Here is a 12,322-nt window from a genome sequence, read left to right as displayed (position 1 = left end):
TGTCTCTGCCTTTCTAGTGCTGGGATTAAAGATGTCACCACCAAATCGAGTCCTTTTCCATTTTAAACTAATTTTTTTTTATGGTTTTGTAGTTGGCTGCTCTGATATTTATGAGCAGAATATATATGTCTATAAATAGAAAGATATGTATTTATATGTAGAAAAATAGTTAGTTCAAGAAAACTCTTAACAATATAGTATGGACCATCAGAAAGGCCAGAGTCCTGCCCCTCCTAAGCACCGATTCTCAGTCCTGGTTTCTCTGGGTCTGCTGTGTGTGACTTCTGAGAGGCCCCTCGGAGGATGGAAGAGTTCAGGACAAGGTCTTGAAAGCCCTTGGATGAGGAGCAGAGAGGGACTTTAGGTGGGGTGTGGGGAGGGCTTGGCATTTTACAGCAAGATACAGTAGGTTTGCTTGTGTGTCGGTGAGTAAGAGGGGATCAATTACTAAGGAGAAAGGACACCAGTTCTTAGAAGTAGAGTCCTTATGAGAAAGAACTAAAAGGCAAAGGGTTCTTGGCAATTGGTGAGAACAAGGGCAAAAACATGAATAAAGATGCAGTTTCTGGGAGATCTGGTGCTGGGAGCAGAGAGCTCTCTGATTGTGGTGTGTGCTCTCAAAGGGCAAGAGACAAGGCAGCAGCCCCGCAGACTGGGGAGGGACAGGTGTTGATGAGAGGGCACATTCTCTGCTGACTTGATTGGAAACGTCAGTAGTCAGACTCATGCTGTCCCCTTCAGTGTACAGAGTAACCTGTAAGGAAGACGTGGAGGTGTGTCATTGTACAGATCAGGAGTCATATCAAGCCCAACAGCTAGGGAGTGGAAGAGGCAGGGTGTGAACTCACATGGTTGCCACGGTGATGTGTGTCCTGGCTGCATCTTCATGTCCTACCTGTTCTCGTTGCCTCTCCGGTACCTAGCCAGGCCATTCACTGCTCAATCAAACTTCAGATCCTGAGCCCTGATACATCAGTACAGTGTCTATCCCAAGGGCTCCTCAATGAATTTAACCACAATCTTATTTCTATTTGCTTTCATCTCTTCAGTGGCTTCCCTACCTGGCTATATCACATTTGCATCTCCCGATGAGTTTACCTGTGCCTACTCTCCAGTGTGTGTGTGTGTGTGTGTGTGTGTGTGTGTTTGAGTGGTGTGTGTGTGTGTGTGTGTGTGTGTAGAGTGAGAATTTACTGATCTCTGACTGTTAACCGTGAAAAGTCCAGGGGAGTGTAGTTACAGGCTATGGCTTCCTGAAACATCACGGGGAGCCTGCTGTTCTCTTCCTGGATGAAGTCCTCGCTTCCGCAGTCCCAGCTGCAGGGAGCTAACAAAGGTCGCCTTCACTTTCCGAGCACGAGGGGGCGCTGCAGGCCGCACTCGGCCTCCAGGCACTGGCCTGGGTCTCTCCCTGCGGCTCACCCTCAGGCATCCAACCTGGAGAGGACAGGCAAGGTTCCCACAAAGCCTCTTCTGGAGGCACTACTGGGCTGTAGATCTTCCATCTAGGAAGAAAGACGCCGGGGCACCTGCATTCAAGCTGGGCTTTCCACAAACTCCCTCCTTAACCTTCCCCTCCTGGTTCCATAGTTACTGAGACAGATGGCATTAAAAAAAAAAAAAAAAGGCAGCAAGGGAAACTCCCATTACTGATACTAAGCACCATGAACGCGCTTCTGTGCACACATGAATTCCTCAGAATCATCCTATGGGATTCTACAGTCCCAAGCACAAAACTGAAGCTCCGAAAAGTGAGGTTGTCGGTCCACCACCACACAGTGAGCAGCTAATCTGGCTAAAGCCAGTCTGAAACCAAGGCTGATTCTGAACTTCAAGTTCTGCTCCCGCTTTGGCCCACCCACTTCTCATGTCTTTGTTTCAGATAAGAATTTAGGGCAGGAAGACATGACTTCTCCAGGTGACTGATGAGAGCCTGAAAGATCTGTCGTGGTCAACTCCAGCCAGTCAGGGCTGGACTCAGATCCCAACTGCTCAAACACTGGCTCCCGGTGGTAGCCGGGCTGCCCTTGCCCTTCCCAGACAGTTTCCTCCTACTAATGACAAAGGGTTGAACTAGGTCCTTTCATTAAGTTAAAAACAAATCTTACGGTTAATGTGGAGAAGTCAGGGCATCATGGATCAGGAGGAGTGGATAAACAGGAGGGATTCCAACTAGCTACATAGGAGACAGCCAGGCTGCCCAGATAAAAGGGAGAAAGAGGCTCTCAGCAAAGCAGTAGAGCAAGGGCTCCAGCTGGCTCTCTTGAAGACCCCTTGAGAAACAGATGCGAGACACCATTGTCCTTTCCTCTTGCACACGTCTCAACTTTATGGGTAAGTTGCACCTTTACACATAGGAAAATTTGTTTGTTTGTTTGTTTATCTGAGATAAGATCTCTAACCCAACCGGCAAGCTTGCATTTCTGATCACAAGTGTTGAGATTCCAGGCATGCTCCATCATGACCAGTTTATGTAGACCCGGGGATGGAGCTCAGGGTTTTGCACATACTGGGCAGGAACTCTATACTCTACAGACTGAACTACAGCCCCAGCCTGTTTCTGCATACTCTTGTATATAATGCATCTAACTGTAAAACACTGAACTGTGGGCTTGAAAGACTTCAAAGGCTGCCTTTGCTTGTTTCAAAAACAAGACTATACCAGATGACCCCAGAGGTAGACAAGGAGAGGAGAAACCTTGGCCAAGACCCTCACATCTGTAAATTCATGGGCTGTGCATGGAGGATGGGCCTAGATGGACCTCCTGTGAAATGCTGACCAGGAAGGATGGAAGAGAGCCAGGAGGGGCCTTCGTGAGGCAACTGCATCTGGAAATGGAGTTGTGGTGCCCAGAGGACAGGAAGTGTAGAAGCGCCCTGCCTTTGCCTCAGCTGCTAGAGGGAGCAACTGCCCTGAGAAGAGGAAGTGTAAGTGCCCTTGCCATCCTCATAGCCTCTGTCATGAGGAGACTCCCAGCTCTGCAAGCCTGCCTTTCCTCAACTTGTCTCCTCAAATTCTCTTGTGTTTCCAGTATGTGTTTCAACAAATTGTACCTAGCACATTCTAGGTACCAGACCATGCCATAGAGAAGGGTAGTATGACTTGAGCCATCCAGATCTTCAAAGGGCTTGTGATCTAACTGGCTTGAAAGGTTTGTTCAATCCAGTATGGTGTTGTCCAGGGAAACCCTCTAGGGCTGGCAGTCACACATACAAGTCACACACATCTTCTCTCTGAACCGACCCCAGAGGTTACTGAACAGGGAGAAAAAGGAAAGGTCAGAGGGGAATAAAGGTCAGACCTAAGACCTTGAGAGAGATGCCTGACCCAGGCAAGTGCACTGGTCTTAGAGTTGGCCAAGCTAAGGCAGAACAGGGGCTGAGACAAAGGAAGGGGCATGGGATGGAGGCTCTCCTCTCCGGGTGTCCCGAATGCAGGGAGGGGTCAGGACTGATTGATGACATCCTGGCTGGTGGCCCAGGAACACAGCTGTGTGGATCACAAACCGGAGAATTCCCCGCAGGGGCAGGCTGAAGAGATTGGCTTGGGTTTCACCTGTGGGACCTTGTTAGGCAGCAGTTTCCAGCGAAGAAGTAAGGAGTTCTCTCCTGCAGGGATAGAGGGGAAGCACAGCAGAGAAACATGAACAGGTAAGCAAGACTTGTGCATCTCAGTTCAAACTGACCAGAGTCTGGTGCTGGGGAGAGGAGGCTCTCCCACTAGCCAAGCAAGCTGTGCAGGAAGCCCCCGGGGACACGGCTTTTACAGTGTCACTCGTGATGTGGTTGGAGCTTTGTTTCTGTGATTAACTTCTCATACTCCTCCAAGGACCCCCATTAAACTCACTGGCTCAGTAAACTGGACTTTGGTGCTGCTGGTGGGTTTTGTCTTTTGTTTCTGGTGGTGGTGGGGTGTCCTAGCTTAATTGTCTATATGGTTGTTCATGTCACCCCAGGAAAAGCCACACAAAGCAATGGATCTGAGAGGAGCTATCCAACTGCAGAGCATGGAGGGACCCTTTCAGGCTCCTGAACCCACTGGAGAGGTTCTTCCAGGCAGCCTGAAGTGTGGCAAGCTCTCAGAGGCAAAGAAAGCAAGGACTCCAGGATTCCACAAGCACTCATTGTGCCCAACTGCTGTCGTTAATAAAAAGAGGTTGCAATTAATTAAAAACTAGTTTCCTCCCTCTGAGCTCCATTTACAGGTGCTTCCAGCTCTGCCTTCGATGGTCTTTATCTGCTGGGTGGATAGAGTTGCTGGTCTCCAGGGCTTCGTGGATGCTGTAGTAGCCCCGAGACACAGTTCCCACTGGACAAGGGGACACAAGGGCCACTGCTTTCCTCAGTTTCCTAGATAGCCTCCTCACCCCCCTCCATACCCTCGAGAGCAGCTCTGCTCCACCAGAAGGCAGACTGGGGTGTGACTCTTGCTGGAGCACCTGCTCTCTTGGTTTGGGTCACTATTGCTGGGATGAAACACCATGGCCAAGGCAAGGTGGGAAGGAAAGGGTTTACTCTGCTTACACTTCCACAGCTCTGTTCTTCATTGGAGGAAGTCAGTTACAGTCATTCAAACAGGGCGGGGTCCCAGAGGCAGGAGCTGATGCAGGGACCATGAAGGGGTGCTGCTTACCGGCTTGCTCACATGGCTTTCCTACTCAGCTTGCTTTCTTACAGAACCCAGACCCACCAGCCCAGGGATGACACCACCTACCATGGGCGGGGCCGTTCCCATCGGTCACTAGTTACGAAATGCCTTAGAGCTGGATCTTACGGAAGCATTTTCTCCGTTGAGGTCTCCTTCTTTCAGATGACTCCAACGTGTGTCAAGTTGGCATAACACTAGCAGGACCCTTGCCTAGGATGCACGAAGCACGGTTCAATCCCCAGCACCACGGAAACGAGGCGTATCAGTGCATGCCTGTGATCCAGCACTCTGGAGCTGGAGGCAAGCGTATCAGAAGTTCAAGCTAATCCTCGATATACAGCGACTTCGAGGTCAGCCTGAGCCACACGAGACTCTGCCTCAAAATAAAACAAACCAACAGAGGCACATTTTAACCCAAATACTTGTGTCTGTGTTTCCCATCACCCTTGATGGACCAACCCTTTCTCTATATACCCCTACCACAATGCTCATTAGCTTCACATTCATCCTGCAGTTACCAGAACCGTCAGGGTCACAGCGTGTGGGCCCTGAAGCCCTACCAAGCCAGGAGGAGCAACCATCCTCCGCAGGCCAATTAAACATATGTGTGATAGTGAAAAGCAGAAGAGAATGACTCACTGTGGCCATACTGGGAAGAGGAGCAAAGGGACCCAAGTGCATATTCTGAGTCCTGACATGATACTTAGGTTAAAACAGAGGGCAAGAGCTGGGTTGGAGAGATGACTTGGGGGTTAAGAGCACTTGTTCTTGCAGAGGACCCAGGTTTGATTCCCATCACCCATAATAGAGTCTTATAAAGTCCATAACTCCAGTTCCATAGAATCCAGCAACCTCTTCTGACCTCATAGGTCACCAGGAAAACATATGATGCACAGACACACATGCAAGCATAGCATTCATATATATACAATAAAATAAAATTTTAAAATTACATAGAGGACAACCAGACCTGGTCAGGGTGTGGCCCCACCATCAGTCTGCTGCAAACACCCCCTCTGGCTGGAACCGAGCTTCAGACATTCCTTCTTTCAGCACCGGTCTCTTGTGGAGAAGGAAATTCTATATTCTTAGGGTATATTGTCTCAATCACCTGATAGTCAAAAGGAGAGGCACAAATGTCTCTTTAGACTAGCTTTACTCCTGCCAGGAGCATTACATTTGCCCAAAATGCCTTGGGATAATCCAGACAGGATAGCAGCTTTTCCTTAAGATGAACATACATGTATCACACTAAGCTTGTGGTGCTCAGAAAAGCTGTGGTCCACAGTGGTCACATAACACTCTGAAATACAGATGTGGCAGAGTCACCCCTGAACCCCTGGTCAGAGGTACTGGGATGGTGCGTTCATTGAAGTTGCAGCTGTGCTGTTGTGACTGTCCTTGCACAGACGTGTGTGTGCTGACACACTTCGGGGTTCCCTGCTGGGGATAGAATTGTTGCTGGGTTGAGTGGAGTATGGATTTGAAGGGCTAACCTGTTCCCAAATTACCTTCTGAAAAGATGGCATTGCTGGGCATGGTGACACATGTCTTTAATCCCAGCATTCCCAGGCAGCAACAGGTGGGTGGATCTCCTTAAGTTCGAGTCCAGCTGGTCTATATAGTGAGACCCAGGACAGCCACAGCTAGAGAGCAAGGCCCTGTCTAAAATAATGACAAAGATGGTATGTTTCACTGGCTCCCACAGCAAAGGGGCCATGTCCCCATGCCTTGGTGTGTAAGGTAAGACCCAGATGGCTCATCTCTGCCCATCAGAGGCGACTAAGAAAGTGTCACTGCAGTTAAGAACATGTCCCCACTTATGTGTCGAGCTCAGGATGTTTCCCTAGCAGCTCTCATCAGTGAGAGCTTCCTGTTCACATCTGCTCATCCAGAGTCTTTGTCTCAAGGACTCCTTCAACACAAATTAAAGACATCGGCCTTTTGTTTGTCTTATGCACACTGTCACTCTCTGTCCCCAAGCTCTCTCCCCAGCTTTACTGCAGCTTTTACCTCTTTTAGTGAAAATGTATCATTCTTTCCCACTGTGGCTCCAGGGTTAAGCTGTTGCTTAAATATTTTATGGCATCATTTCAGTTTTCACTGGAATAAAATGTTTAAGTTGCTCGAGTATTGGCTTCTGGTTCAAACACAAGGCCATATGCTTGTCAAGCCTGCCTTCAAATGGAGACTGGCAGGATTGATGGTAGACAGGGAGATAATAGATGATAGACACAAGGGATCAATAGATGATGACATACACATCAATAGATCAATAGATAAACAGATCAGTACATGAACTACACGTAGGTGGGTAGCCAGCTTGATGGGTAAATTATTGTAGCAACAGTATCAGTCTGTAGACTGATGGGTAGGTGAGTAAGGGGATGGAGAGGAACACGGAGGAAGTGACTGACACACTTGACTGCTGCCCCTTTCAAAGCACAAGGAGCGTTTGTGAGTTGGTATGTGTGCACATATATGTGCCTGGGCGTCCTGGTTTGTTTTCTGCTGCTGTGATAAACACTATGATCAAAAGAGCCGGCAGGCAGGCTTGTACCCCCTACCCCCTCCACCCTCCCACCCTACCCCACAGGAGCCTGCAGGCAAGAACCATGAAGAGACACCATTTATTGCCTTGTCCCTCCTACCCTCCCCCCACCCAGCCAACCTCTCCCCGTTCCCAACGCCATGGCTCACTCTGATTGCTTTCCTTTACAACCCAGGAAAACATGCCCCAAGAGTGGTATGCCCCCAGTGGGTGGGGCTTTCCCACAACTAGTCATTAATCAAGAAAATGCACTGCAGACTTGTCTGCACCCCCATCTAATAGAGTCATGTTCTCAGTTGAGGATCCTTCTTCCCAGATGACTCTAGCTTATGTCAAGTTGACAAAAAACAAAACAAAACAAAAAAAGCTAACCAGCATAGTGAATACAGGTGGCATGTGTGTACACACGTATGTGAAAACCAGAGGCTGCCATCAGGCTTCTTCAATCAAGCTCAGCTTCTTTCTTTATTCTATTTATTAATGTATGCATGTTTATGATGCAGGGGAGTACACAGGCCATGCGCTGCGCATATGGGTCAAAGGGCAACTTTGAGGAGTCTGTTCTCTGCTTTCCGGTTTCTATGGATTTGGGGCATTGAACCCATTCATCAGACTTGTGCCTTTACCCGCTAAGCCATTAGACTGGGCTTTGAAAGAAAATGATTCTGAGTCAGAGCCTCTCACTGAAACTGGAGCTTGACATTTGATAGGAGAGTTGGCCAGCTAGCCCCGAAGATCCACCTGCCTTCACTTCCCAGCACAGGGCGTTTAGGCATGTGCCACCACGCCTGCTGTTTTTACATGGGCAGGTCTTCGTGCTCTGTGCAGCATGCACTTTAACAACTGTAGTCCCCATCTCCCCCAACCCCACCTCCAGCAAATTCGAAATGCCTTCTGAAACGATCTTTCTCCTTGATTTCCTGACCCTGCCTTGAAGGATTTCATTTGCTTCCTGCTCCCAGCTTCCACTTTGGCTCCTTCCTCTTAGTTCAGCCCCTCTCTTTTCACTGTCCCCACCCCCTGCCCCCCAACCCCCCATCCCCACTGTTGCCCAGCAGGGATGGTGCCAAGGGGAGGGTGGGTGTTTCCCCCCAGGCTTTGTTTACCCTGGAAGACAGGAGAGAGAGGATGGAAGGAAAATAAACAGCTTGTTTTCTTCTTAAGTAAAGCCTGCGTTTTGAAGGCTGTCATAGCTTCATTTCTGTGGCTGTGGCAAGAACACCCTGACCAAATACAACTTAAGAACAGGATTTGGGGCTTACAGTTCATGGTTGCAGGGATGCCACAGAGGCAGCTGCTTGAGACAGCTGCTCACACTAGAGCCACTGTCACCAGCAGAGAGAAGCAAATGAACCCATGCCACCTGCCCGCACCATTCTCTGCACCCAGCTAGATTTCTAAACGCATGAAGTCCAGGGCCCAGCCCAGGAAATGGTGGCTTCCACACTCAGAGTGTCATCCTACCTCAGTTAACATTCATGACAATCCCACCATGACAAGCTGACAGGACACCCAAATCTAGATGATTAAGTCTCTGTTACCAGGTGATTCAGCCAAGTGTGTTTAACCTTTGGACATTGACCGTTTAACACTGTCATCTGAAGGGGTCTCACTGAAGGACCATGCAATCAGATTACAAAACCAGATTGTAAGAAGAAATCTCATAATGTGTTATGAGCAATTGAGCAGGGCAAGGTCAACCTTTCTCAGTAGATCCCATTGTACAGTGTTCTCCCTGTGTGAGAATCACTTTTTCAGTATAGGCACTTTGCCTTCTGAGCCCTCAGTGCAACCCCTTGCATTGGGATACATCCGTAGATGCGCTGGGGTGTGTATGACTATGGGTTGAACAGGCCTGGGTGTGATGTAAGAGACATGGGCTTCAATAAGTGTTTTCCAGCACTCCAGAGACTCCTAGAACCTGCCCATCACTGCTGCCTGCCTGGGTTTATTGAGCAGATGAGTGGATACCTAACTCTTGGGCACCTCAGAGGGGAGATGCAGGCAGAAGAGAATCTAAACAGGGTCTTTAGGTGTGGTGGCTGTGATTAATTACCAACCTGATGGGACAGAATCTTCAGGCACGTCTGTGGGAGAGTCTCTAGATCAAGTTAACTAAGGTGGGAAGACTCTCCCTGAAGGTGGGCAGCACCATCCCACCGGCTGGGGTCCTGGAGAAAGCAAGCTGGCACCAGTATTCATTACTCTCTGCTTACCCACTGTGGCTGCCATGTGATCACCTGCCTTCTTCCCCTGTGGTCATCCCTTCCTCACCGTGAAGGTACCCAGGAGGTACCAGGATGAGCTGCACCCCCTTAGGTTGCCTTTTGTCAGGGATTTTGTCACATCAATATGACAAACGGTGAATACAGAGGGGCCACATGGAGGGTTCAGAAGGCCAAGTGTCTATACTGAAAAAGTGATTCTCACACAGGGAGAGAACAAAAGCTGTACTGAGAGGTACTGAGAATGGCTGTCCTTGCCCTGCTCGCTGGCTCCTTTCACGAGTTCAGGCTCCACCAAAAGTTGCAATAAGTCGTTCCAGCTGTGTGCTGCTCACATGAAGGCGCAGATACCTAACTTTCCACACGGTCATCAGCTCAGAGTTCTTCCTCAGAGAGCTAGTTTACCACTTAGGACAGTGCCTAGGGTAGAGGCATAGACTGCATGCCCCTGTACCTGACATTCCGGCCAATGGATGTATCACAGCAAACTTACTGTCCATCAGTAATGAGCAGGCCTTTGGGGGCTGGGAGATGGCTTAATTGGTAAAGCGTTTGCCTCAAAAGCATGAAAGTCAGAGTTCTTGTAAAAATGAGCCTGGCTGGTGGCAGGAGTTTCTAATCTCAGCCCTGTGGAGGCAGAAACAGGACACCTCAGAAAAGGGTGTGGTGATGAGGCTGTATCCCAGCACTCAGAGGCTGAGACAGAAACAACCTAAGAACCCTAAATTTCAGGCTAGCCTGGGCTACCAAGTGAGAACCTGTCTCAACACACACACACACACACATTGAGAGAGAGAAAGAGAGACAGGGACAAAGACAGAGACAGACAGACAGACAGACAGGCAGGCAGGCAGACAGACAGAGGGAAACAAAGAAAGAGAGAAAAGGATGAAGGCCGCAGGCTGGCTGTGCATGTAGTCCAGTGGAAGGGACTTATTTAGCTTGTGCAAAGCCTTGTGTTCAATTCCCAGTACTGCAAAAGATAAACAAAATAAAATCTAAAAAAAAAAAAACAAACTAAAAATAAAGTGCTATTTGGTAAATATTGCCACAGTGCACCACCAGAGAGGCTCACTTGACTGACAGCCCATTAACAGCGCCCCACAGTGTTTCCTCCCGCTCCCCTGACCCACACTGAACACGCTCATCATTATTTTGCCAATAAACGTATGGAAAATGAATCTCTCCATCTCTCCATGGAGTTGTGTCTTCTGGTGAACTGGAATGAGCCTCTTTTCATATGTTTATTGACTGCCCCAACCCTCACCCCCACCGTCCCGGGCTGTATTAATTTCCAATTGATTCTAAATTGACTTATTCTTCTTCTTTACTAATTTCTGAACCCCCTCCCCAACCCCCAGCAATCTTCCGATGGCATGGATATGAATATGTAAACTCGTCCCTGGCTTTGTCCCTTGCTTTCCTTTCTGCTTCCTTTCACCATGAAGAATAGCGTTCTCATTTGACAAAGGCTCGTGAAGAGGGTGCTCATCCTGCTTTGGCAGCAAGGAGGGGGAACCCTTCAGTTGCACCTGACAGGAGCAAAGGCTCCAAGACGAGAAGGAACATAGAAGATTAATATGACTGGAGCAGTTATGTCGGGAAGGATTGATGAGTGTGAGCTGTCAGGGCAGGAGAGAAGGCAGGCAGCCACAAGGGAGACGGCCAAAAGCTGGATGGAGAATTCTGAGCTGCTGCTCTGAGAGGGAGAGAGAGCGAAGGAGGGGGAGAGGAAGGGGGAGGGGGAGGGGGAGAGGGAGAGATCTGAGTTTAGTTCCTGGGTCTCACATAGAGTAGAAAGAGAGGACCAACTCCCACAAGTTGTCCCCCACCTCTACACTTGCTGTATCTCTCTCCCTCCCTTCCTCTCTCCTTCCTTCTCCCCCACCCCTTCTACGTACATACACACAATATTCCTCTACAGTACGGGCAGGGGAAGTGGATCAGTCAGTGGAGTGCTGGCCTAGCACGCCTGAAGCCCTGGTTCCTTTCCCAGGACCAGTTAAAGAAGGGAAGGAGGGAAAAGTTTCCAAGATTTGGTTTAAGATTTGGGGTTCAGTGGGTACAGTGCTTGCCCAGCAGCCACAAAGCCCCGTGTTCCATGTCTAGGACCACATAAGCCTGGTGTGATGGAGCACACCTCTAATCCCAGGGAGGTGGAGGCAGGAGGATGAGGAATTAAAGGTCATTCACATCTGTACATGGAGTTTATGGAGTGTGGGGGCCAGCCTGTGATACATGAAACATTTTAAAAAGTGTCTATGGCCAGGCGTGGTGGCACATGCCTTTAATCCCAGCACTTGGGAGGTGGATTTCTGAGTTTGAGGTCAGCCTGATCTACAAAGTGAGTTCCAGGACAGCCAGGGTTATACAGAGAAACCCTGTCTCAAAAAACAAAACAAAACAAACAAACAAACAAAAGTGTCTATGCCTAAACATGACCTGAACAAGGAAGACAATAGACATGCCAAAGGGGATGGCAGGGGGAGGGGTACATAGAGCCTCAACCCCTCGCTGAGGAATCTAAGGTGTCTGAGTGATATTTACAGTGGGATAAATCGTCCTCGCCAGGGAAGAGCACACCAAGTACTTATCCAATACTAGATGGCTAGTCCTGAAAATATACATAGAAGTAGCATTATACAGACTGTTCAGGTTACATTTAGGAATATATATGTATATACATCACATATGCACAGGCACACACACACACATATATATGTAACAACAGTTAATAAAAAAGATGTCTTGAACTTGAAAGCAAGTCGGGGGTAGTCATGCAGCAGGGCTTGGAGGGAGGAAGGGGAGGGGGACATAATGCACCAATTTCATCACAAAAGTAGGGGAAATGTTAATTCCTTGCAGCATCCTCAACACTGTGCTGTGCATTGAACACAT

The sequence above is a fragment of the Mus caroli genome, unplaced genomic scaffold, assembly GCF_978045245.1.
Source record: "Mus caroli unplaced genomic scaffold, Mus_caroli_1 scaffold_1, whole genome shotgun sequence".
Lineage (NCBI taxonomy): Eukaryota > Metazoa > Chordata > Mammalia > Rodentia > Muridae > Mus > Mus caroli.
This window is presented reverse-complemented; position numbering follows the sequence as displayed.